Genomic DNA, 23950 nt, shown 5'->3' with positions numbered 1-23950 from the left:
AGAAAGATTTTAATCAGAATTCCTACCATACATAGAAGGACAAATGGGAGCCCTTCAAAAACACTTCCCAACACAGAGTGTATGAAAGAAGGTCAAACTCTGAACATTGTCTGAAAAGTGCCAACCAAACAAGAGCCGATACATTTAAAAGAAGCACTATTCACTTTGTATCAGACACCAAAATGCAGCAGGAAGTTAGTGTGGAGTAGTGTCTGTATCTCGAGGATCTTGCTAATTTAAATTTAAATTTCTGTACTTGTTGATTGTACAGTTGTAGTTGTTTCACCAGGGAGAAGTATCATTTAATTGTTGTTTATAGCTTCTCTTTGGAGAGTTCAGTCTTCAGTCGATATTAAAGTTTCCATCTGAACTTTCTTTACAGTAGTGAGAGGTGTGTGATTGCTACCCAGGAGCACACGTGGCCTACTGTTGAGAGTGGTTTGATCGGATCAATTGAGGCAAACCTTTTTTCTCTGCAACCAGCAAGGGGTGCAAAAAGTACAGTTCTGATACCCACAACAGCCAGAACAGGTACAGGCACTCTGTATGATGGCCCAAATCATTTTTTGTTCACTATCTTTTCTCTGTCCCAATCTTACAGACCCTGCAGGCCTTGCCTGAACTACCTTCATTTCTGCAGTGGTGCACTTGGACGTTGCTTTGTAAGGCCTGGAATTCATTGCATTCCTGTAACACAACCAAATGTTCATTGATGTCTAATGGTGTTTCAGCTGCCACTGTGCTGACACTGTTGAGGCCTGGTACCCACATTCTCACATCAAACAGGAGTTCATAAGGTGTACGGCCCCTAAGGATTTTCTTGGCATGTTGTTAAGTGCCCACTCACCCCCTTATAGGTGATTGACCTAACTGCCACCGAGCCTAGTACCCTAACTGTTAAGGATGGCTTTAAGTCATGGTTCTTTCTATCAATGACTGGATTTCCCTTGGGATGGTAAGGGGAGGAGTACCGCAAGGCCACACCCAAGTTTCCTATCGTTTTTTATGAGCCCAAGAGCTAAACGCCAGACCCTGGTCGGTATGTAGTGTGCCAATTGCGTATGTCCTGATAAAGACCTGCAAATCTTTTATAAGAGTTCATTGAGTGTCAGCCGAGCGCTGTGGCCAAACCCACAGGAATCTAGAGCATGAATCCACTGCCACCAAAATGTACTTGTAAGCCCCATCTAATTGTAAGGGGCTGCAGTGGTCCAAATAAAAAACAAGTCAAAATCTTGTCTGAGAACAGTGGAGGTTTCTGTGATGGAAATGCTACGGTGGATCTTTTCATCTGTTGGCAGATGTCTTATTTAAGGACAAAGTCCTTGCACTGTTAGGTAAGACCAATAGTGATGCTTCAGTAATGAAACTGTTGCAGTAATCCCTGTGTAAGCAGAACCCAGACCTTCATGTGCAGCTAGTGTCAGTCCTAATCTGTGATCGATGTTTGGTATAACTCACCCCCCTCCTGGAATTTGCGCATACGAAATATTTTCTGCGACTAACTTGTAGGAGTACTTGAGTGAAAAGTCTTTCGGCAGGGCAGTTCTATTGAGCTTGGCATTAACTGCCACTGTAGTTTTTCCATCTATCCTCATACTTGAGCGAGTAATTGCAGCAATGGCAGCAGTATGAACTGTTGCCTTGGCAGCTTCATCCGACATTGAATTTCCTTCAACGTGAATGCCAATACGTTGATGACTCAATGTATGAATAACATGAGCGCGTGGGCAGACCTTCTTTCAGCTTTGCCATCTGTTCCCAAAGCATGTTGTGCTTTACTGTACAACCTTTGAACTCCCTCAATCCATTCTGTCTCCAATAATGTAAATATCCGTTACAGGACTGGACACAGTAAAATTAATCACACACAATTGGTGTGGGGAATTCACTATCTGTATTTTTAAGTTCCAGTACCAGAGCTTTTAGTTTCCCCAGCTGTGCCTTACAGTCCCCTAGGGACTGGGTGTGTGGTTTTTCTGGACGGCAGAAAATTCCATCATGCATGCACCCTTTTACATTTGCCATGCCCCCGAATTTTGCTGTTTCATTACTTTGACTGGCTGGGCAGAACCATCGGTATATCAATCTAAAGGCATCATTTCATTTGGCAGAGGATATTCTTGCTCGTACTGCAGAAATTATTGTGTCTGTAATGTAGAGTTAAACCTATAATCTGCATCTGTTGCAGTGAGATGGTTAGCCAATGGAATCCATTGTGAATGTAATGCTTTAGCATTTGGAATTCTTGCTTTTGTAACGGTCTCTAGGGTCGGTACCGGGGTCATGACAATTATGCGTTTCCCTTGCACCAGTGCTCATTCTCTCTCACTACAGCAGTCTGTACTGCTGTGAGTATCTTCTCAGTTGGTGCAAATCATATTTTACTGTTCAAGTACAAATGTGATTTGTATGCAATAAGGAATGTATAACCTACTTTGAAAGTGACATATATGTTTCCAGTTTGTCCTGCTGCTATGCTGATCACTACGCAGATTACTAGGTTAGATGTGTTACCGCGTGTGTCAAAATGTTTAGAAGCTATCATGCCAACTTGTATGGTACACAGAATATCTGTTTCCAATGATGCACTGAATAATCAGGTCTGATTAAGCTGTAGAATGGTTTCACCCGTTATGCGTAATCCAAAATGTATGTCCTGACAAAATTAAAAAATCTAAAAATAGATTGTAGTCTTTTCAGAGTCATTGGTGGCTGGAGCAGTGCACATATTTCCTTCACTAGACAACTCGTACCCCTAGAGAAAGGACACTGAGATGGGCAATTTTATGATTTTTTAAAATTGAATTTGTAATTTAGGTGAGCAAACCCGTGGATTATGTGGTTCACTCTAGCCAAGTGTTCCATTAATTTATTGTTCATCAGATAGTCATTTACACAAGACAATGCCTCCTCATCAAAATTTTGAAGTAACTCTGGCTGAAAACAACCCGGAGCTATTCTTATTCTCCTGGTGTAATCGACAAAATTGGCCTAGAGAACTTAGATCTGAGAATTCTGTCAAATACCTGCTCCAAGGCGGTATATTTTGGCAGAAAAATCCATTTGAGCTGGGTAGATTTTTTTTTTCCGCATGATGTTATTCATCAGTGCAGCACTATATGCCTTTTGTACTGCAAATGTACGTGTAGATGCGTTTAAAAGTCTGTAATGTATGACTACACTATATTAATTATCGGATTTCATTACCAGAAACAAGGGATTATTCATAAGTGAGGTGCAATTCTCAATCACACCCTGGTACTCAAGTTGATTTAGTATCTCCATCACTTGTTTCTTTGCTGCATGCTTTCTTGGGTATGGTCTCTGTGGTTGAGGAATCGATTTTAATGGGATTTCATGATGAGGTGACACATCATCCCACCTAACATTATTGGGGTAAAGTGCAGGAGCTAGTACTAATGCCGACTCCTGTGTGTATGAGTTTGTAACTGATTCTTGTACGAGGTCAGAAAAGGCAGGTAAAATAACTTCTTCCTCCATTGGGCATTAAACAAAAAAATTAGGAGGACAATCTTTTTCGGCCAAAGGAATGTTGTAACCATTTGTCAAGTTCTCCCAAATGAGACCCGTTACTTGCCTGGGTATGTCCCCCTCCATTTGGAGCATTTTTTTGTATAAACAATGTAGGACACTTACCCATGTATCAGGTGTTTCCACCATGAGATGCGCACTCAGCGCTGCTGCTACCGGATAATCTCTCAGTTTCCAATGCGTCCTCAGTAGCCTGGGCATTTCGAACTTTAATCCCCGCTACCTTCTTCTTTTTAAATTGGGGTTTGGAATTCTTTTTTTTATCTTCCTGTTTAATGATATAAGACCCGATGTACAACCAAGAAAATGGTGCATCGCAAGTTGTGACTCTTTTGCGAGTCGCAATTTCCGATTTACAACAGTGTATTTCACACTGTTTGCAATTCCTAATGGGTTCGCAAATTGGGAGGCTCATTAATATTAATCAGCCTCTCGCAATTTGCGAGCCCATTGGGAATGACAGCCCTTCCAGGGATGGTGGCCTGCTGGGCTCAGCAGACCACCATGTATGGGACTGCTTTTTAATAAAGCAGCTTTTTTTTTTAAATGCAGCCCATTTTGCTTAAAGGAAATTGGGATGCATTTAATAAAGAAAAATGAAACTTTTCAGTTTCATTTTTTTAAGCGCAGGCAGTGGTCTCTTGGAGCACTGCCTGCTCTTAAAAAATATTTTCCAACATACTCACAAAGGGGAAGGGGTCCCCTGGGAACCCCTTTACCATTTGCGCGTGGTTTACTACCTACTTGAATTAGGTGGCAAACTACGAGTGATGAGTGGCTGCAAATGCGGTCGCAAAACACTAGTACATAGCATGTTGACTCACTATTAGGAACCAAAGCCCCTTCCTAATAGCGAGAGTCTCAAATGTTATTTAATATAATTTATACATGCTACTACCCTTTTTTGCGGCCACAAACAGGAGGTTCTCCTATTTGCGGCCACAAAAAAGGGTCGAACATTTGGCCCATAGTCCGAAGTGCAACGTTTCTCCTGTTTCGGCTAGACTCACTCTTCTGATCTGTGTTCTGACCGTCAATCTCTCCCTGAATGTTTTTTGGATGACTCATGAAAGGAACGAGAGGAACGTGTATCAGTGTCCTGATACCTGTCAGGCTTCCTAATATTTTCACGGTTTCTCAAATTGTATTTTCTCTTGCTGTGTTCTTGTTACAGAGACCCTGCCCATGAATTTTTTTTTGTTTATCATCCCATTTCTTCTCTGAAGAATTGGGTGCTTGCTTAGAGTTATCCTTTTCAGAATTGGTATTAACTCTTGTTCTCCATGGTCTGGCTCACATATTATTTCTACCTAGTGAAGGATATGTTTCTTCGATAATCTTAGGCAGTTCTCGTTCATGCTATGTAGGAGTGAATTCCTTCAGGTGTTGATGTATAGCCACCGCTGCTGCCTCCCCTTTTAATTTACTTAACATAATGGAAGAACTCTGGGCGAAATTGCCCATCAATTTCATCCCCATATCTAGGGCAGATTCTGCCCCTTACTCATTTTGTATCTGTTTCAGTATGTCTGGTATGACTGCTATTGAAGGGGTAAATGGTGTAAATGGCTGTGAAGATTGTACCCAAAGTGACACAATCTTCTATTGGGGAAAAATCCCCATTGGCAGGCAAATTGTTAGTATTCTGTAATTTTCCTGCGGGCCCGTTTGGGGAAAAGCTCATTTAAGCTGTGCTGTTTTCTGTGCTATTCAGAACGGAATTTGCTCCCGGCTGGGGGGAATATTCCCATAACCGCGTTCAGCATTTGGGGGCTAATACTTGTAGTAACCAATTGAGGTTGTGGCGCTTGGGCAGCCCTTGCAGGTTGGACTGTCAATGTTATCATTATGTATAGAGTAATATTTCTGTAAATGTTTACTAAATCTCTGTAAAGTGTACGCATTCCTGCTACTGATAAAGCAGCAATGTCTGGATGGGGATAGGGTCGCTCCTTCTCTGCTGAGCGTACCGATTCTCACATTTTCTGTGGTATGGGGTAGGGTGCCTTTAAACTAATTAATATGCTCTTGGTAAGTTAATGAGACTATTGTGTCCACGTATAGGAAATATTCCTCGGTTGGGTCATCTTCAATGAAAGTGTGAATCAAATGTGTACGTGCATCTTCAGTTGGGAATTTAATCCATGAGAAAAATACCTCTTTTCTAAATGCTTTGTGTTCCTTAGCCACAAAGGTTACATCTCGACCCGTTGCCAGGAGGCCATATTGTAAATGTTTCTGTAACTGCCTGTCTGCAATTTTCTATTAGATTTAGAGCTGCTATCTGCTACCTGCTCTTCAATGTCCTCACCTGCTTCTCATTTCACGGACATTGTGTGAAGAGAACAGCGATTATATTTAAATTAATGTTATGGAGATATAATTTACACAATGTGGGAACTTCTAATCCTCTAATCTTGAATAATCTACAGCCAATACTTAGGGTATTCCTACTCAGCTGAGGAGGATTTTTTCCCTTCTCACTTTGGACATCTCTGGTTTAAATGTGAGTAGGGATCTCTGATAAAGCATGACTGAACTACTCAGATTGACCGTTAGATAAGAAACCAACCAACGTTGGCAGTGCCATGTTGTGTACTTCTTACTAATCAATAGGCGCTGCACATTGCTTGGACAACATAAACTGGGGGATTGGTGCCAAGACTAATCCTAGACACCCCGGACATGTTTACCTATGGACCAGTTAGCTCACAGTGCCGCAGTAAACCCACCTAACCTATCAGGGAGCGAATGGTTATTTGCAGCCACTGAGCATGACAACCCTGAACCATCAGAGATCGTGGAAACAGTACAGAACCTTTTGCTCATTCACTTGTGTTTGCTCATTCTCAAAAAAGTGTACAGAGAATACACAGTGTGACATTTTCAATATATTTATTGAACCAGCGTTATTCTTGTATAGAATACATGTGCTGCAATGATTTATAAACAGAAGTAGATAAAAGTTATTACAAGCACCAACAATGGGAATAGTAGATATAGTTCTACCATGGTGCTCAAACAATGTATATATGCTGGCATATTAAACAATGCAGTAATTGAAATTACTCCTACTATGGAAACCTACTCTAAGTGTACCTAGAATGTGTGTAGGTGTAGAGCCAAGAACCCCCCGCACCCCCCAAGGGCTGATCCAACCCCATTACCTGGTGGGAGAGAATGAAGGATTCCGCCTTGGTCACAAACTGGACACCGCTCACAAGATGTTAGACCACTGCGTGGTGAATTCTCAGCATGCACGGACCTGCTAATTTATCGGATGCTTATCTTTTATAATAGAAAGCAGCCCTGCGATGTGCGTATAGATTTGGGATGTTATGGATAAGTAGATAGGCCTGGATGAAGATCGAGATGACATTTGTGCATAATGTGAAAAGAAACCTTGTAGATTATGTTCAGGGCATTGTACTAATGTTGTGCTAAGCTAGATATGTAAACAACTTTAGTTTCAGGGAAACAAATCCAATGTTGTCGCACATGTAAATATGTGCAAAAGGTTACTGCTGAAAAAATAGGACAATGTAAGAAATAAGCTGCTTCACTACATGGGCCTAACTCGGGAATGATCCAGTGCAACACCTAATCAGGGGTCAATACTCATTCACATTCACCCAATTCCCGGATACGCTAAGGGTCAAGTTTTAATGAAGTGATAAATTGCTTTCTTCTACAGGTTCATATCTGACATTTCTAAATACATAACTGAGCCTGCATGTCAACTCTCTTTCCTCTGGTCGATGGACCATTAGTTGAGAAGTTGATGGTAATATTAGTTCTATCTATCTATCTATCTATCTATCTATCTATCTATCTATCTATCTATCTATCTATCTATCTATCTATCTATCTATCTATCTATCTATCTATCTATCTATCTATCTATCTATCTATCTATCTATCTATCTATCTATCTATCTATCTATCTAGTTAGCAAAATAATCACAGATTCTCGGTATGATTAATAAAGTTTATTGCAAAATAATGTGAGAGAAAGAATGCTCATTGCATACAAGTCACAGCAAACACAGAAAATTCACAAAGAGAGAGAAAAACGTCAATAAAATGCAAAAAGCGTCATACTCATCAAATGAACGAAATGCATATGAAGGAGTGGATGGATGAAGAGACATAAGTTTCAGACACAAAAATACATTTGCAAATGGTTATGCAAATTGTAAGAGAACATGGAAAACTATACTAACCCAAATATTTCTTAGAAATAGTACGGGCCAGGCCCAGGCGGAAGCGGGGCTTCCCCGTGATAGAGTCAGGGAACAAAGATTTCAGGATACAGGAATGGGGCAGGGACATGATCACCTAGGCCTCGCTGCAAGCCAACGGATAGTGACGAGTCTCCCCTCTATATCTCTCTCCTGCAGCATCCGCCTAAACCCCACCCCCAGGACACCCCAGTTATACCCTAAAACCTACAAGTCCAATCCACAATAGTTGAAACAATTTTCAGTACTCAGGGCCAGATGTAGGTAAGTATAATTTACTGATTCTAAAATACCGAATTTTACCGATTCGGTATTTTAGAATCGGTAAATGATATGTAGGTAATGATTCAGTAAAATTTACTGAATCGGTAAAATTCGGTAAATACGGATTCGGTATTTACCGATTCAGTATTCCCAATTCATTCCAATGGGCCTGAAGGCCCATAGGAATGAATGATAATTACCGATTCGGTAAATACCGAATTGGTAATAGGGGGTAGACCCACAAGGGTGGCAGGGTGTCACATTGACACCCTGTTGCATCCCTGTATAGTGCATGGGTGCACATGTGTCACATATACATACCCCAAGGGCATGTATGTCTGCCACATGGCACAGTTGCAAAAAGCACAAAATTGCTTTTTTTAAGGTTTTCGATATTTACCACCAACTATTAGTTGGTGGTAAATAACGAATCCTTACAAGTGAAAATCACTCACTTGCGTGCTTCCTACATTAAGGATTTGGTAATTTACCGAATTGGTATTTAAGAATTCGGTAATTTACCGATTCCTTAAATTACCGATTCGGTAAATTACCGAATCCTTAAATTAGGCCCCTACATCTCAAATGCCTAATACCGGTCGGTAAAGCCCGAAATTCGGTAATTTCGCCCGTTACCGATCGGTATCAGGCTTCCTACATCTGGCCCTTAGTCCCTTATTGGATGGTTCAGGGGGTGATTAATCACATCACCATGATTACATAAAAAATTCTCGAGTTCTCTCTGTTCTCCATCGTTCACATTACGTGTTTATCGACTTGTATATACTTGTTTATTCATTCATGCTATATATAACAATTTAATCATTCACATGAGTCCTTTTTTTCCTGTGTGTCCGCGGAAGAAGTATATACACTGACTTCAGGTCCCACGACCAGTCTCGTCTCTTGGCAGGCAAACATTGTCTTACGTAGCTGTTCAACCTTGGGCTTTTGCACCTCTCCTGCAGCGTTCATCTTTTCTGTCTATTTATTGGATTATTCATGCTTTTCTCCTGCCCCCTTTCTACAATGTCAATTTTTCGGAAATTCAGGCCTATTGCGCTCACTATGACGAATAAAACATTGGCATTTATTAATTATATGAAATGTACGTATGGGCAAATTTTACGGATCTGCAGTCCGCGAATTCGCAAAAAAATCAGCAAATTTGCAGATTTTCCTGCGAAATCGCTGTTTATTTTGCGATTTGCACCATACTTAACTGGAGTACTTTCTCCTGGCTAATCAGTAAGTGCTACCTCGTTGGGTAAATGTATAGTGCTTTTCCTACACTGCAGCTGCGTAAAGGGCCAGATGATTTGTCCCCAGTGACCATGTGTGCCTGTAACTTTGCCACCCCGCCAAAAGGCGCCGAGGTCCCTTGAGTGAGCTGTCCATCATAGTTGGGAAAGGGCGGGAAAAACGTTTGATACTGCTAGTGTGTGGTGCGGGGCTTCTATGCGTGTGCACATGCCTCTTGTGTAAAGGTTCAGAGAGCGAGCAGGGCAGCAGGTGAGGAGAAAGCAGCCTCCTGGCCACAGCAAATACAAGGAGATCGCGCTCGAGAAACTCATGGATGCAAAGACCTCCCTCGAGTATTACAGCTAATTTTCGACGGCAGATATGGGATTAAAGCACACTTGCCCAGCCTCGACCGTGCTCACTAATGTTTTGGGCTGATTAAAAATGTTATTGAATTTGAACTTCAACTCGGGCACCAGCTATATCTGTAAGTGCTTCCTGTTGAGGTTTAATTTTTGTGACAGGAGCCTCGTGCCAGAATGAATCCTGCCCTACATAGTTATCCACGAAAATGCCACCATTGTGTGCAATACCTCTACTAAACTGTAGTACTGGCTAATCAGTAAGTGCTACCTCGTTGTGTAAATGTATAGTGCTTTTCCTACACTGCAGCTGCGTAAAGGGCCAGAAGATTTGTCTCCACTGACCATGTGTGCCTGTAACTTTGCCACCGTGCCAAAAGGCGCTGAGGTCCCTTGAGTGAGCTGTCCATCATAGTTGGGAAAGGGCGGGAAAAACGTTTGATACTGCTAGTGTGTGGTACGGGGCTTCTATGCGTGTGCACATGCCTCTTGTGTAAAGGGTCAGAGAGCGAGCAGGGCAGCAGGTGGAGAGAAAGCAGCCTCCTGGCCACAGGAGCTACAAAGGGATCCCGCTCGAGAAACTCATGGATGCAAAGACCTCCCTCGAGTATTACAGCTAATTTCCGACTGCAGGGATGGGGTTAAAGCACACTTGCCCAGCCTCGACCGTGCTCACTAATGTTTTGGGCTGATTAAAACGTTACTGAATTTGAGCTTCAACTCAGGCACCTGCCTTATTTATCAGTAAGTGCTTCCTGTTGAGGTTTAATTTTTGTGACAGGACCCTCGTGCCATACTTGTAACTATTCTCTGACCCTGCTTCAAGGGTCAGAGCAGGGTCAGAGAATAGTTGCAAGTAGGAAACGAGGCGCCGCTCAGGAAGCACTTACAGCGTTACAGTAGGTGCCCAAGTTGAAGTTAATTTCTTTGTAACCATTTTGTAAATGGTTACAAAGAAATTAGCTTTAACTTGGGCACCTTCTTTAACCCTGTAAGTGCTTCCTGGAAAAAATGTGTCCGCAATTTCGCGAGATTCGCGGATCGTAAAATTGCGGAAAATCCGCAAATTCCACGAGCGGAACGAATTTTCGGGTCATAGTTAATGAAATGCACTTACCACTGTTTACCACCCACCTTTGCACTATCCCATGTTAATATTTTTCTTAACAAAGCTTTAAGCAAAACAGCATTATTTATTATTATTTTTAATGCAAGATGCGAAATGCAGCCTAGTTCTTTCATGCATTAGTTCACATTAGTGCACACATGTGCAAAGCGGTTTCCCGTTTATTTTATGTAATTCATACGTTAGTTTCCACTGCACACTGTTAGTAAATATTACGGGGGTGTCAATTCAAGCAGGTTTTTATTTTTCGCAAAACCCTGCTCCATCAGGAATATAACAGCAGCCTATAGTGAGGGTATCAAGCAGCTGAATATTACTTCTTTAGTCTCTCTGCTAGGGTGTTGTTATGTATGATCATAACTGGTAACATTTTATGCCCACAAATACTTAAGAGGTGGTCCGGTCTCTGCCTACAGCAAGGGGAATGCAGCAGCATGTATTATGTTGGAAACTGTCCCATATTTGTGATACACTAAATGATGTGACAAAAGAGCAATTTTCTGACAAACACTGCATTCATTTGAGCAGTATAGACAGAACACAAGTTGCAAAGATGTGGTTGGTCGCTTCATATTAGTTTTTTTTAAATTTTATTTACTGTAGATAATGGTATCAAGCCTTGGTTCAGAATTATATGTTGTCCCAAGTTGATATTTCTTGCGGTCAGTTATTTATACAACAGCCACTCTGGGGGAGCACTTGATGAATGTGATGTTTTGGTGAGAACAGATAGTTTATACATTCTTTATAAACCTGAATTGTTAAAGTGACTGCCCAATTCATAAAATGTATTTCAGAATAACAAAGGATATTGTGTGGTATTGGCCTCTTGAATATATGGCGATATGTCAGGTATAGTCATTTCTTAAAACATGAGTGAATATTTTCAGAGTCCATGTATAAGTGTTAGAGCAATGGTATTTTTAATGTCTTTCTGTATATTTCAACAGGGCTGCGGCAGTGAAATTGGAAAATGGTTCTTCAGTAACATTGTTGTTATAAATGGAATTGGACTTTGCACTATTGTAATACAGGTACAACATGGTATTTGAGTTGATTACCATTTTGTGATTGAAGTTACCTGTTTGTATACCCTTCATGTAACTATAAAGGAATATGCTATTTATAAATATTTTTCAGTATTTAAAATGCATTGAGTTTGCTCTGTGGTCTCAAACATATACCATATTTTGGCCTTTGATGTAGTTCTGACAATGTATTCATTTAAAATATGTCTCACAGTGGGTATGATATGACCTGTTTCAAATTAGGGGAATTCAACATTAAACGTCAGTGAGACCACAGCAATGAGCCATAACCCAACCCATCCCATCCACCACCACCTATGAGGCACCTTTACAAACCTTCCTATCCTACAAACCATTGGCATGAATAAGGTTGTGAAATTAGCTAATAATTGTCATAAATTAGATTATTATATTGGTAGGAGGATCAATACTACCAACATAAAAAAGAAAATATATTCAGGCCAAAATAGTTCTTGGGGAATGGATGCTCAATCCCAAGTATATATGGCATAAGCAGCAGGCAGTCCCTGGAAAAAACATGTGCCATGTTTAAGCAGAGTGAACAATTTCACTGTATTCAACATAAGACAATACAATTATGAAACTAATTTAGAAAAATAGAGGATAATGTAATGTGAAAAAATACAAGAACTGGGTAAGAGGAGCCTTAGATATGATTTTTTTAAAGACGTTTTAAGACAGAAAACGCTCGGAAAAAGTAAAGAACCATTGCAAAGTAACAGTTTGCAGTTGACAGGTACCTAGGTGCGATTTCAGGACATCTGCAATGGAACAGAGATCAGAAATCTAAGGGGGTCGTGCCAGTCAACGTTTTTACCTTAAGACGTAATTTCTTCAATGGAACTCAAATTCATACAGTGATGCCAGTTCCAAGGCGGATGCTAGTGAGTGACCCTCGAAGGCAAATGCATTGGTGTCGTGCTTCCAATGAAGCCATTAGTTTTGATGCCAAAAGCTCTGATCAGGACGAAACTGCATTTCATAGTCACCAATGTCATGGGATGGATTTGCCACCTTTACCCAAGTCAAGGTTTTGCCTTTGGATTTAGTCATCTTTTAGCTCTGACAATCCTCCAGAAGGGCGAGATTGGGCTCCACAAGGCTTGGATATATTTAGAGCGAGGTCCTATAGAACCATCTTGTACCAGGTCTCCGGAAGATGGAAAGATGACTAAGTTCCACCATTCTTCAACTGCTAGAAAAATTCTTTCTGGTCACTGCCACAGCCCTTGAGCCCTCGGGCAGGCTTCTAGGCACAAGGTATCTCTCCATCCTGTGGTCTTGATGGTTCTTTGAACAGGCAAACAGGAAGCTTACCAGTTAACATTGGAGAACAGTTCCAGTCCTTTGGGGGCCACCAGGACTCCAGAGTTTTTAAATCCTCTACTTCCAGCAAGAAGCATGAGTATTTTTTCTTCCAGAAGGGCATCCGTCTTCAGGTGTTTCGTTACCAGGTCCAGGAATGTCCATTAGCAGGTGATGGTGAGGTGCCGTTCTGTTCCTGTGCCATAGCAACTGATTGTAGAACTTTTCATACACAATTTTTACTACTTTCTCCCATTTGCTCACCTCATTTTGAAGCGCTTTCTCCTTTCTTTACTGTAGAAATTCACAGGCGCCCTAAACCCTTTTTAGGACCTACAGGTAGGGCCTTAGCAACTTTTCAGTGTAGATGAGCTCACCTCCCACCTGACATGGTCAGAACAGTGTTTCCTTCTTGCTGTGATTGGAGCCAAAGTGTCCAGGTTAGCTCTGGGAATACAGGAAACCATATCCTGTCAGCTCCATCTGAAATCAGCAAGGCAAAAGAAGAAGTGCTAGGCTATCCTTTGTTTTACTAGCTATTCTTTACCCATGTAGTCCCTGCTCAATGGTCAGGTGTTGAAAACATGTCTGCCTTTCTCAGTCCAGAGGTCAGGCTATCGTCCTCTGAAGTCATCAAGACCCGCAAGGAATGTGTATTGGCCTGTTGAGGTGTGATGAATGCCAAAAGGGGTGTTAAGCTAATTTTAAGTTGACTCAGGCATTAGATTTTGAAAATTAGGTGTAAAATACGTTTTAATAGTTTTTCTTGCATTTCCCAAGCAGTGAAGTAGAAAATATTATTATTCACAACTAGGCCTGGCTTATGGAAAATGCAGCTGAGCTTACTTAGATGAAATAGATTGTTAGGCCTTCAGTTGCCTAATCAAATATGCAAAACATTTTTGTTTATATATTATGTACCCTGCCTAGTGGGTTTACAGGAACACTTTAAGAGTGACTTAATAATATATGAAAATAGGTTTTCTTTCATAGCCCAGGCTCTTTTTCCTGTCAGCTGTTCCTGCAGGGTGTTCAATCTACAACCCACCCAGAGTACAGTGGTGCTCCTGGCAGCCGTATACTTTTTCATGTATAACTGCAGCCCAAAAGCTAAAAAGACCAACCCCACCATTTATTTGGCCTAGGCATACACATTGTGGCACTGAATAGCATGGTTTAGAGCACAGATCCAAATTAAGGGTGTGCACAATTGGTGTAATTTCCTTTCACGTAATTATAAAAATGTTGGCAAAATTACCAATCTGTCATTTTATGCAACATTCTACTGAAACATTTGTCCACATCTCAGTTTTTGACACAGGGATGCATTACGTGCTAAACATATTGTGCAAGAAACACGAACGCACTGCTAACAACAGCAACTCACGTTCTGTTGTCCCCCTTTGCATTTGAGTTAACTTTTTACCATTAATGACGTGTTCCCAGTAAATTGTTACTGCAAATTTGTGTGATCACACAAAGTGGCTTATTGGTGTCATTTCATGAATTTCGTGTAATGTTTGTAACACAGAAGTCCCAAAATTATGAGAATTATGTATGTGTCATTTAAATTTTACTCCCTGGCATTAACCTAATACCTTCCAAAAAGAGGCTCTGGAAAAAAGGTGAAAAAGCAGGGATGACTAGGCAGAAAAGGCAGATTTCCTCCAATATGTTCCCAAAATGATATTTTGAAACCTGCTGGTATGTTTTTCTCCATGTCTGTAGCCCAGAGAAAGGAGATTACATGTTTACGCCTTTCTCCTCGCTCGTAAGGTTTGTTAAAATGTTCTTGTTTATTTATATTAAGCCCATGATGTTTGTTAATTTGTATATTTTTTATTTGCCATCCACTTATTCTATTTCTTTGCAGAATTCATCGTAGCATTTGAATTTATATGCTTTATATCTTTATTTTCCCTTCACAAATCTAACACTCAAATTCTTTTAAGATGGTTGTCTATTTCACCTACATGCTTTGTTATGATTGCCTTTTAGAATGGTTCGCACTAAAGACTACCTTATCGAAGTGTGCTGGAATAAAACTTGAATTTGAGGAGTTAAGGCTGACTTAACAAATATTTAAATTCATTTATATGTCAGCCTTTTACTGGCACTTCTTGTCTGTCTAGACAGAACATATGTTCACAAAACCCAGGTGATGCATAAAACCTTAGTTACGAATGTAACCCTTGTCGTCAAAAATCTAAATTTTCATCCTTAATTGTGACCATATTTTAGCTAGAAAATTGAATCATAACAGAATTATTCATGAACTAATACATTATTGAATAACTAACAGACTCAAGTTCAAGTTCAAAAGACCTTTATTCGAATTTCATAAAATTCATTAAAGCACCACATTAAAAACAATTCATTTACATTACACATTATTACAAAAATGTCATGATTAAAATGTAATACAGTTCTAGTGAGGCTAATTTCAAGGGTTTTCCATCATTTTGCGCACTCGTGTTATCAGTCTCAGAAAAGTGCTAGTGCGAAAGATTAGTTCATCTGAATCCAGGGAAACCAACATTATGTAAGACTCCTTGAGCGAAAGAGGTCTGTGTTTATTAAAATATGGGGTTAAAAACCATTTGATATATCTTAAGTAAAATTTACAGAAGAATAGGAAGTGCAAATCATCCTGTGAACTAACACCATCACACGGACATGGGTTATAATCAGTACTGTGTCGATAACCCAAAGGGAAAGACAACAAAAATTTCACTGAACCCGCTCTTAATCGGAACAAAAGTGATCTCTCCCAGCTGGTCATGGGTAGAGTGAGATAGGGCGGGAATGGTTGCCTACACAGCTCATTTCCCAAGTATCAGACTCAATAATTATTATTTTTCAAATAAATTCCAATAAACCCCAGTCGAGCTTAAGCTTCACTCCTCTCTCTCACAGCGCTGCCTGCACCCACATTAAGGTTTTGCATGTGCCAGCAGAAACAAAGTATGTCACCATAGTGTTGCAGACTTACATAAACCACCCTTAACTAACGCTATAATTAAAGGGTGGAACTCTCCACAGTAGCCAAACGAGAAGCAGTGGTTGGTTGCTTATCCTGGTGTCGTGTGATTGGCACAGGGTGTCTGTATTGCAAAAGCTTCCTACAAATGGATCCTCCTGGGGGATAATGCTCTGTACTGAGGATATAGGAGATTGTGAAATATGTCTAGGATATGCCCTGTATGTATTGTCATTTCTTGATACTTTACTAACTGCTGGGGTGGCAAAAGTGTGTTGGCACAGCAGTTCCAGTGATCGTGGCTAATGGAGTGCACGGTGAGAGCCAAAAAGGCTATATAAGTGCCTCTATGAGTGACTGGGGAATTTGAGGCTGACTTGTGGAGAGCGAGGGCTGAGTTGGATGTTTTTCAGGGGGCCCAGAATAAGTGATAAAGCAGGAGGAGGGTATGGGTGCCTTGACCTTGATGCACTGAACACCCACCTGTTTTAACAGGCTTTTTAGTCTCACTACAGTTGATGGCTTGGTAGACTATGTGATCTTCAGATATTCAAGTCTCTTTTCTTCAACATTGTGCATCTTCCCTCTTTGCTGCCCAAAGAAGGCTGCAGTAGCTACTGAACTGCAGTAAGAACAATAAAAGAGAAAGCACTGAAATCGAGGCCGTGTATTGTCCAGAAATGATTAACTTAGTGCTCACTTCTTGACTGAAAGGTGGCACAATCAGTCTCACTTAATCAACCAATGGTTTAAGATATTGTAATAGGCTCCAGGCATAAACATCATTGTATATGTATTATACTGCAGCCTAAAGGGAAATTCTAAATGTTTTTTTTAATGTAAAAGGTTTTTTAGTTATCCATCTCTTCAGCATTGTGTACCGTTTTCAAATAAATGTACAATGTAAAGTGCCCTAGATTGAGTTAGTTCACGGTGCTTGGTCCCTCAATCCAATTGCTGCCCATGTTCTGACTCACTATCATTAGGTTACTTCACCCCCTACAATATCATGCCTTTCACTGAGATAAACCTTTTCAGCATGTTAGGGACGCGTACATCACTGTCAGTGTTGGATCGCGGAAAAGTGACGCCCACTGCTTTGCAGCAGTGAAATAAAGGAAAAATAAAATGATAATAACTCAAGGTTATTTGTATTTTATTTTTTTCTGCTGCGGCTGCTTTGTGGGTGGGGCAGGCTGCTTTGATGACAGAGGAGTGGTAAAACACTGTAAGTGTGCATGGCTATTTGCCCTGCATCTAGGACCGGCCAAATATTCATGTGCACTTTGCATGTTCTCCACCCAGGTTGTATCACAGTCTGGATGGAGAACATGCCCAAGCTCCCAATGCCTGTCTGAGCGCCAAACGACAGTGCTCAGACCAATCACAACGCTGCATTATTGGCTTTGGGGAGCCTGGGTGCTTCCTGTTCCGTTACGGCCGAGAGAGATGACGGAGGGGCAAAGGAGGAGAGACGTGGCGCGGAGGTACATTTTTTATTTACCCTCTCCAGCCTCGATCTGTGCCAGCTGCACTGGGTACTGTACTTGTGTTGCATTTGTCACGGAACCTGCACCTGTAGTGTACGTGCATTGAGTGAGAGAAGTTTGCACTGCTGTTGCCTCTTTTGTTCCTGTACTATTTGAGGAAAGCTTGTACTGCTGCTACAAAACTTTACAGACCTACTTCTTCTATGTTGGCGGATACTGGAAAGTTTCACGGTCTTTGGTAATCGAGGTGCAAAGAAAAAAATGAGGGTCCCAACATAGGTTATGACCCCAATGCTTGCATGTCTATTGGTTGTAAGTCAAGCCATTATAGCACCAATAAGTACATCAGGTAGGAGTTAATTTGCATTACAACATTTCTGAAAAGTGTATTATTTGTATTACTTCTTTATCTGTGTGTTATATATATATATATATATATATATATATATATATATATATACTACACACATGATAGAGTGTCAGTAGACACTCTGAAGTTATAGTTAGGATTACCAGAGATAGGAATGCCTTGGATTTTTGACCCTTTTACAACTTTATGCTGGTTTCACAACGAAAAAAGGGGGCTCCCAAAACAGGTTTTGACCCCAAGGCTCGTTTCAGATTTACTACATGAACAAATGAAAGACCCATTTATGGTCACATGCAAATGGAAACCAATAAATAAATACATAACAAATACAATACATCTTAATCTACACACTTTTCTTCGGATGCTCTCTTGCTCACAAAATAAAACTGTGCCCAACAAGCCAAACAATAAAAATCTTCCTTATGCACTCCTGTGCAACAAAAAGGAAAAATGACCTCGTAGTGAGCGACATATACTGCTAGGTGAAAGACATGATAATTCACAACTAAGAACAAAAATTATAATCTAAATTTTAAACAATGATAGGCTATCATTCACTTTGGACTTCATATGTAGCACAATACTACGAAAAGCAGCAAGGAAGCCCAAAAAATCAAATACACTGCATATGTAAAGTTTCAGAATTACTACGTGAACAACTAAAAGACACATTATGGTCATATGATTATGTAAACCAATATACAAATACAATACAAATGTGTTAATACTGGAAAATACTATATCAAGTCATGTCACAATATATGTATGTATAATAACAAACTCACATTATTGTCGTTGAAATCACCCGATATAAGCTCCCCCTCAATCCTGAGTAAGAATTATGTGGTCAGGCAGGCTCTGCGACCTAGGCCAGAAGCAACTGATTGACAGATCACAGGTGGGGTGATACATAACCCTTAGACAAACGGGTGAGCAGGAAAACCCAGATCGATCCCACAGATAGACAGTAACACCACAATATTCTTAGGAAATTGGCCCCAATAAAACACGTTTGGCTGGAGGGGCCAAAACACCATAAAGTCAGATGCCACACTAATTTAGGAACTCTCAGCTAATCAGAAAACAGCATGCACACTACATGCAGTGATTATATGCTCCCCATGCCAGACATCTGGACATGTATCCACTGGCCCCACATTGTGTCCACACAAGGTTAAGACCCACCAGCGCTTCTTATCAAATGACCAGATTTATGGCCCATGACTAGGCCCTTATTCCTGTCTCCAAAGGAATGTACACATTTCTTAATGATGGTTCATGAACAGAAACAATGTGCTTTGAGACAGCCTCAAACCCCGACTATGTTGCCTGCTATGTTTAATTAAATTCATGTTCGAGCAACATCTTGGTGAGCCAGCCAGTAGAGATTGGTACTTCATCCCCGACTGCAGCTCAAGGAACAATACTCTGCTTGTACGGATTCACATGTTTTCAGGAGGACCGGTGAGCAGATGTTATAATTGTTTGGAAGTTCTGGTAAATCCGCGGGGTGGAGGTCCTTGCTGAAGCTTCTGTCAGTGGGTTAGAGACTACATTTGATCCTTAGTCCTTGCTTTTGGCACATGGCAAACTAGGAAGTGAGCAATAACCTATTCTGAGCGCCCTGCCACTAACAGTACCTGAAGTATTGCTATTTTATGTGACCGAGCTGAGTAGTCCCGGGGAACCAGCAGAGGTTACTGTTTTTCTATAGTCAGCAAGCGAGGGGTGAGGGTAGTTTAGCCGCTTGGACCACTGGGCGTGACAGAGATGGTACTCTTTTCTCTGGTGTAATACAGGGACTGCTTGTACTGGTGGGCGGAACACAGATGGTACACATAGGCTCTGATTGTGATATATAACCATTACAAAATAATTTTTTAGTCTAAAGCGCTTTTCTCAGTATTTCCAGTCTCCTAAACACTGGCAGTGTCTAAAAGAAGTGACAAGTGTTATTCTCTTGGACCGCTCAGCGTGACACAGATGGTACACTGTAAAACAGGGTGCAATCTGGACAGAAGGGAAAAATTGGGACTTGGATATTAAGGTGTAGCTTGGACAAGGAGGGACTGTTGCTGTCGAGTTATTTCTTCTTATCCGCATCAATTGTTGCTATCTTTGCACCAGAGCTGATATTGACAGACTATCAGGCTGACTAGTCCTGTGTTCCTTGCAGAGTCTTCCCTCATCATCGGGTAGCATGCACACGGAGCAGGCTTAAATGTTTTGACAAAGCCATCATTTTTTCTTTCCGTCACTTTTTCTCTTTTACTTCTATTATGGCTTTCAACTGATTTTTTTCTTGATGTTGTGGTGCTGATACATTTTTGCAACAGTGTTCTATGTTGAATGTTATGTCCAGGTAACGATTTTATGTGCATATGAAAAAGTCATCATTCATTCACGTGTTGCTGTTCCGTTGCTAAAAACTCATTCATAATGTTTCAAATTACCCATTGCACTTTGTTACAGTTTTTTTTTCATACGTGTTGCTTAATGTACGACGTTTGTTTGATCCATCTTCATCCTAAACTGACCTCACAGTAAAATTAGTTATTGCCCACATAACCCAGTGTACACAGTCTTGCCCCATGAACAGAGAAGGATTTAAGTTTGTTTGAAAAACCTGAAAAGTCTTCTGTCTGTGACTGGACTTTGCTTTCATGGAATTCTACTTTCCAAGTTTTCCACGTGCTTGTGTGTGCTTACCTTCTGTTGGAAGTTGGAAGTCTCAGGGCCATCATAGACTTTGTCTTTAGCTCCCCTGAACTCCTCTGCTTGGAGTTCTGACCTGCTAATTGGTGCCAGCCCCAGTTCTGGGCCCTTCGAGGTGGTTTTGTTGCTTCAAGAGCTGAAAATCTTCACATCAGCCTTCAGGTGCTTTTCTTCCCTTGCCAGTTTGCTGTGCGGTTAAAAAAACAATGCATTTTAACAGTGCGGCTGAAACATTGATCCAGTTTGTGGTTGGAAGAACCACCTCAGCCTGAGACCCTAGCACTGTGTCGCGGATGTCTGAGACCACCCCGCTGTGCAGCTGAAGGAATCAATGCATCACCTGCCCATGGCCGCCGCATTGACCCAACACATCTGGATTTTCCATCGCATCGCCCCACAGTAAGGAGCCTCTTTCGGAATTCAACTCATCACTTCTCCTCACAGTATTGAATCGATGCAACACTTCTCCAGCATGCAGCAGAACTGACACCTCTATTCCCCTGGGACTCAAGAAGTGATGCATTGCTGTGCTTTCTGACACTTCCCACCTTTGCAGCTGTTTTTGTCTTGGATTTTGACGCATCAAAGGTACTTTGAGCTACATTCAACACATCCATAGAGTTCTAGAGTTATATTTCTAAACTGGTATGGTGTCCGTTTGTAGTGTTTTCAGTGTGTTATTGTGTGTTTTATGTACAAATGCTTTACACATTGCCTCTGAGATCAGCCTGACTGCACGTGCAGAGGTACCAAGGGGGTGAGCAAGGGCTATCTTGTGTATGTAACTTCCTTACCCTGACTAGAAGGAAGAGCTCCTACTAGGGCAGGTGCATACCACTGCCAACTACAGACACCCATTTCTAACAGTAATGATGTAAAACAAATATCTTTTTCTTCTAAAAGTATACATTATGTAGGTAATCTGGAGTTGTTTTTAGTAAAGTTTTAAGTTTACATTTTTTTTAAAACTTGATATTCTCAAGGATGGCAAGAGGGTGCAAGAGAAATAAAACAGACCAAAAAAGGCACACTGAGCAAGCACAGTGTTACGCATGAGAAGAAAATACAAAAACCGATGTTTAGAGAGGGTAAGAAAAGCAAAGTGTTTTACATCAGATTTCTCTTAATTAATAGACAGTAAATATTATGATTATAAGGCTTGTTACTTTGATAAATTAAATTTTGTACGTAACAGTTTATCAAAGGACTTGTCTAGGAAAGCATGGAGATGTTACAACTTCTCTATGTAACCTCCAAAACTAGAGTCAATAGGACTAATCATTATTCATCTCATTTAGCCTCATTGAGGACTAAGGAGGTAGGAACGTATTACCCCCCTCCCCCCCCATCCCCTCTCTCACTTTCAGCCAATGCTTCTGGAGAGAATGTAGATTTGAACAATATAATAAAGAGGCAGGGGAAACTCACTGTGGGCCCGATTCACAACAGTAATCTCAGACACAATACTCACTTTATGACTTTCGGTATACACAAAAGGCATTTAGGAGTAGTAAAGTTAGGCTTCCTAACGTTACTACTCCTAAATGCCTTTTGTGTATACCGAAAGTCGTAAAGTTAGGATTTTGTCTCAGTTTAGGAGTAGTAAAGTTAGGAATCCTAACTTTACTTCTCCAAAATGCCTTTTGTGAATACCGAAAGTCGTAAAGTTAGGATTTTGTATCTCAGATTACTTTTGTGAATCAGGCCCTGTATATTCATGAAACAGGAATTTACACTGGTAAAATGATGTACTCATAAGTGATATTATATTAGAAAGGCAAATCTGCTCAGAGGGATGGGACGGTGTTCGTGGGTGTATATACTTAGAAACATAGCTAAATAACCATAAACTTGCACATTTGTGGATATTTCAAGTCTGGATTTGAATAACTGAAAAGTGTTACGAAAGAACTTCTTATGGAGACTTTAAGCAATGTAAGCATGTATGTGTGTGTGTGTGTATGTATTTTGTATTTCTACAGAGTGAACCTTGCCAAAGGCAGCAGAGCTCTTTACATGGTCAATGCCAAGCATAAGTCAATGAATGATATGAGAGGTAGCTGGGTCAATGCATTGTGATTAATTGTTCTTCAAATAGATGAGATTTCAACTCTTTACTAAATTGGGGCAGCCTTTTGGCAGCCCTGATGGGCCCTGATGGACACAGGGATGTGTTTCAGATCTTGGGTCCATGGATGAAAAAGGCATGCCGTCTTGTTTTTCCTTTTTACACTTCTGATGGTATCCTGACTGCGAGTGTGACAAGAATCACCAATGATGGTGAACTACTCTTTAAAATAAGTGGAGGTGTTGGTTGTGATGGTTTTCTAAATTATGACACTAATTTTGAAGATGGCGCAGGGCAGCAACGGGAGCCTATAGAGTTTCAGCAGGATTGGGTGATGTGATCATATTTCTTCTGGGCCTGGATAAGATGTGCTGTTGTATGTAAGATGCCCTTAATGGGTACCAGTGTGGAGTCAGGGAGGCCATGGAGCTGGGAATCACCACCATTCAGGTGCAAGAGTATGAGACCTTCAACTGCGGGTCTGAACTCGCTTTCGGGAGGACATTTTTTACATTTCTCTGAAAGAGACACCTGGTAAAAGGCTGTCTTTGTTTTTCTGACAATGTGTTTCTTGAGGGTGAGGTTGGTATATCAGGTGAATCCAAGTGACTTGACATTCAGTGAAAGTTGATATTTCAAGCTTTTCAGGTTCATGTCATCAAGCCAGGGTTGAACTGTTTTATGTTTGCAGTAAAGCCACGTAATTAAGCAAATAATATGTTAGAACACTTCTTTGTCCACAAATGACACAGCTGGCATACTCCTTAAAGCAACGTTTATACTGAAAATAAAGTATTAGTGGCCAAATGTACAGAGTGGTATAGTATTCGTAAACCCGACGAATTGGCAAATCTGAGAGTTTGTGAATGCTAAATCCCATTTTCCTAAGTACTAAATCCATAGTAGAATACTTTCTAGGTGACTGTGGAGCATATTATCAACAACTAGCGATATTTATCGCTAAAGAAGCTTAGCAACATTTTTTTATCGCCGCGCATCGCCGGATTTTATCGCAGAGATACCATGCTATTAGCAACGTTTATCTCCAAAGCGATAAAATATCCGGCGATAGCGGTGAAATGCGTGAATATCGCTGGTAATTCAGCGATATTCAGGCATTATCGCTAATAGGGACTTAACCTGAATTTCCACCTCCCATTGGATATACAGGCTAAGAAGTGGT

The 23950-nt window shown here is 40.8% G+C and overlaps 1 long non-coding RNA gene across 1 annotated transcript in view; it reads left to right on the top strand.

Annotated features, from left to right (window-relative positions):
- LOC147751425 (uncharacterized) overlaps positions 1-23950 on the top strand; it is a 95872-nt gene that overhangs the window by 8640 nt on the left and 63282 nt on the right. Inside the window, exon 2 of the long non-coding RNA XR_015295591.1 lies at positions 11741-11824. This is a non-coding gene — a long non-coding RNA (uncharacterized LOC147751425). The remainder of the gene's footprint in view (positions 1-11740; positions 11825-23950) is intronic.

The sequence above is a fragment of the Lissotriton vulgaris genome, chromosome 1_1 (assembly GCF_964263255.1).
Source record: "Lissotriton vulgaris chromosome 1_1, aLisVul1.2, whole genome shotgun sequence".
NCBI classification, from domain to species: Eukaryota; Metazoa; Chordata; class Amphibia; order Caudata; family Salamandridae; genus Lissotriton; species Lissotriton vulgaris.
Note: the sequence above shows the minus strand (reverse complement) of the source record. Positions and strands in the feature narration are given on the sequence as shown.